We start from the raw sequence: 4,415 nt of genomic DNA, 5'->3' as shown, positions 1-4,415 counted from the left end.
TTTGTATTTTCTCCCAGGAATCATAGTTCTTCAATGCTGTTTGCTCAGTGTTTCAAATTCTGCCTTCTTTCCCTTCATTTCCACAACTGCTGGCAGTGCAGTGTGAATGATAATTTACTTCTGTTGCGATCTCGTTTCAATGGTAGAAAATATCTATGCTTTTTTTTTTTTTTTTTCCCCCGAGACAGGGATTCTCTGTGTAGCTTTGTGCCTTTTCTGGAACTCATTCTGTAGCCCAGGCTGGTCTCGAACTCACAGATATCTGCCTGCCTCTGCCTCCTGAGTGCTGGGATTAAAGGCATGCACACCACCATCCTGCTTATCTATGCTAATTTTAATGTACATCATCAAATAGCTCACTAGAATATAGCTTATCAATATACACAAGGTTGGGCATTATTAGCTATGAAACAAATTTTAACAACCACCCCACTAATAAATACATATTTTAGAGATGATGAATAAATTGCTTTGCTAGACTTCTCAGGTTTCTGAAGAAGCAAACCACAGTTCAATAGGACGATAATAAAATTTTGTGAAACCTAACAGATAACAGAATTTTATTCTTTTTTTAATTCTCAAATGAAAAATTAATCAAAAGAATTTTTTCACTCATCATTTGTTTCATAAAAATTTCCAATACATTTCAATTTCTTCTGTACCATATTATCCACAACTTCAAAATTTATTTATTTATCACCAAGTAAACTTTTTATATGACATTTCTCAGCATTAATGCTTGTTTCTGCATTAAGTTTCACTTTATAATGTAATACCAGTGCTTCCACCATTTGCTTTTGCAATTATTCTATCTGAAGTCTAAGTACAAGAACAGGAATGAAGAGAAAATGTCTTAGATACTATACAACATTTTAAGAAACAGGATTCAGCATTAGCTCCTTGTTATACACAATAATGAAGATGCATAAATTTATTAGGTGGAACATTGTCATGTTCATGTATGATGAGTAGAAAAATTTAAATTTTTTTCAGAGTGCTGTTTGTCCTGTTGTCAAGATATTTCTTTTTTTTTCCTCCAATGGGGGAACTCATCTATATTACATCTGATAACATGATTTATTAGCATTTTATTGTCATATTTTAGTAAAGAATTCAAAACCCATTATTATAAAAATGGAATATCAAGAAAATAGTAAAGCTTTTTGAGAAGTAATTTGGATTGGTCATGTCATTTAAAGCTCTAAAATATTGAAGTCTGATTTTTATAAAGATCATCCAAGAATAAAAACAGTAAGTCTGAATTCCAATTTAAAGCAAGATGGGATGTTAGGAATGTGCAGAAGATAAAAATATTTGGTACCAAGCCTGACTATCTCAGTTATATCCATGATACAAACACAGTGGAAGGAAAGATCTAATTCCTCCAACTTGTCCTCTGACTTCTACAAATGCACACACATGCTTTGGCATACATAAAAGTACTCCACAAACACAGGTACACACCTACAAATAAATAAGTTAGTGAAATAAAAAAATAGAGACTAGTATATGCATGTGAGTATGTATGTGCCTGTGCATGTGTATGCATGTCTGTGTTGTTATTTAAAGGAGATTAAGCCTGATTTAGAGAAATGCACATATTATTTATTTGTGAAATTTAAATTTATGAAATAATATTTTAATAAAAATACTTCATGTTAATTCCCGAAAATCCGATGGATATTTACTTGGTATTGGCAAAATAATGGCCATTTCAATTAATTTAGCTAATTTTCTAAAATAAACCTTTGATTCAAGGTGTAGAGATTAACTTTAAAGCACTTGAACACACAAATAAGTAAATGAATGATGCAAGAAATTCAGAAAAGAATACTTTTCTATCATTAGAAAACTAGGTAGTTCAGTGGAAATAACTTAATTACATTAGAAAATATTGACTGAAAAATCTAAACAAAAATGACTTTATCAACATATAAATAACTTTTTAAAATAAGAAATGTGGAGGGGCCATGCTAATCTTCTCTGTATCGTTCCAATTTAGTATATTTGCTGCAGAAGTGAGCACAGGAATGTGACTCAGACAATATAAAATTAATTAACATTTTATGTAATAATAAACATACAAAATCATAAGATTACATTATACATTATCCAGGTTGATATATTTATTGAATTTAATTCACATCAATTATCAGCAAGACTATAGGAAATAGAGTATTGCCTCAAACCCTAAAGCTTCTCATTCCCTTTAAGAAACAATTACATTTCTAGAAGGTCTGGAACATGAAAATCAGTTGTTTCTTTATCTTTTTATACAAATGGGTCGAAAACATGTACTTGGTTGTCCTGAAATTAGGCTAAGTTTGGAATCTCAGACATAATTTAGTGTGTACAAGAAAGCATTCTGTGATCATTGCATTCTTTCTTATTTTAATAGGGTAATAATTATTTTTGAAAACAGTTATATGAGAGTTAAAATTTTGTAAAGTTTCTTAGTTTATTCTGAATATATAATTCATAATTAAGGATAAATGAAAAATATTAAAATATCAATTTGAAAATCTTTTTTGTTATTCTTTAACATGTAAAATAAGTTTTTATTAAATTTATTTTTAATTAAAGTATAATCATATCACTTCCTCCTTTTCCTTTTTTTCTCCTCCAACCTCACATATCACCCTCTCTACTCACTCTTTAATTTGTGCTATATTTATCTATGGTTATTCATGTTACACATATATTCATAATATCATAAATATATTAATATAATATATTTAGTATGGTTGTGTGATTATGAGATAAGGTTGATGACTTGGTATTGGATAACCAATTAAGGGGCTCATCTCTAAAACATACCAATTCTCCCTTTCTCAGATGTCATTTGTTGCTTATAGTTATTTTTGTAGTCCCTGAACTCATTGAGAGTTCCTCTTTCATCCTTAGTATATCTACTGATACTGTTATTGTTCAGGTATTGTTTAGGTAGCAATATGGTTGAATTATGATTGGTGTAGCCTCCCTGTCAGTCCCAAGAGACACAAGCTCACAGCAGAATTACTGCTCTCTTGCTCTTCCACTCTCCTTGCCCTCTTTCCTATATGTTCACTGAGTCTTAAGTGTAGGAGTTGTGTTGTAGGTGTATTTGGTGGGATTAGACTTCCCATAATAAATTTATCTCTGAATTATAACCAATTATGACTTTACAGAAAGAAAATCACAACAGTATGAATTTTGAAGTGTGTGGTTGTGTTAATATTGTGTTCCCCAATATATTGTGCACCCTAATAAACTTCTCTGAGGTCAGAGAACAGAACAGTCACTAGATAGACATAGAGGCCAGAAAATGGTGGCACACGTGCCTTTAATCCTAGCATTCCTGAGGCAGAGATCCATCTGGATCTCTGTGAGTTCAAAGCCACACTAGAAACAGCCAGGCATGGTGACACACGACTTTAATCCCTGGAAATTATGGCATGAAGCAGAAAGGTACATAGGGTGTGAGGACCAGGAAGTAGAGGCTTTTAGGCTTTTTAGCAGTGGTTCAGCTGAGATCAATTTGGATGAAGACTCAGAGGCTTTCAGTCTGAGGAAACAAGGTCAGCTGAGAAGTTGGCGAGGTGAGTTAGCTGTGGCTTGTTCTGCTTCTCTGATATTTCAGAATCCACCCCAATATCTGGTCTTGGGTTTGTTTTTATTAATAAGACATTCTAGCAATTTGTGCTACATGTGGTAGGGGAATGCTTCCCAATTTATAACTTAACTAACGATAAGTTTACAAGATTGATGGAAAGTTGCAATTAATCAAATGATTGGGATAGATGGCATGATCAAGATCATGTTAATTAATAATGATAATGGTATTAAATATTTTTATCATAAAATATCACAAGGACATTAAGGAGATCAATGTGTGTAAAGCGTATTAATGTTGTTTGTTAATATTCAAACCAGGAGGACCTATGTTTTTGCTTTTTCATTGATTATTATTTTTATTAAACAAATTTATACATGCATGTCCTATATTATTACTCTCTCCCCTAACTTTCTCTTATATCCTTCTCTTACTAATAACAACACGTTTTTTTTCCCAATCCTTATCAATCTCTTTCACAAGTTCATGACTTTTGATTTTTGTTTTAGGACCCATTTAGTTTAACAATGGCCATCTGTGTAACTGTAAGGGAAGAAGGGTCCATTGGATTCTGGTAGAGTCATTAATGTGTACACAATTAGAGAATTATAGATGCTTGAAACTAGAAGTACAAACAGTTAAGCAGTGAGGAATGATTCAGCCTTCTGATTCTTTCCTCCATCAATACCTGTATATGACCCCAGTCTTTTGCAGAGTCACTATATATGGGTTCTCTTTTATCTTCATAGTCTGCATGTCCACCAGTCCATGAGAACAAAGGAGACAGAAACATCAACAGAAATTCTCAGATGTCCTGTGAATA

At 32.3% G+C, this 4,415-nt stretch overlaps 1 pseudogene; it reads right to left on the bottom strand.

Moving 5' to 3' along the window:
- Nucleotides 1-1,927: 1,927 nt before the first annotated feature.
- Nucleotides 1,928-2,025, bottom strand: LOC114696342 (annotated as a pseudogene).
- Nucleotides 2,026-4,415: the final 2,390 nt, after the last annotated feature.

Source organism: Peromyscus leucopus, chromosome 13 (assembly GCF_004664715.2).
Source record: "Peromyscus leucopus breed LL Stock chromosome 13, UCI_PerLeu_2.1, whole genome shotgun sequence".
Classification (NCBI taxonomy): Eukaryota; Metazoa; Chordata; class Mammalia; order Rodentia; family Cricetidae; genus Peromyscus; species Peromyscus leucopus.
This window is presented reverse-complemented; position numbering and strand designations above follow the sequence as displayed.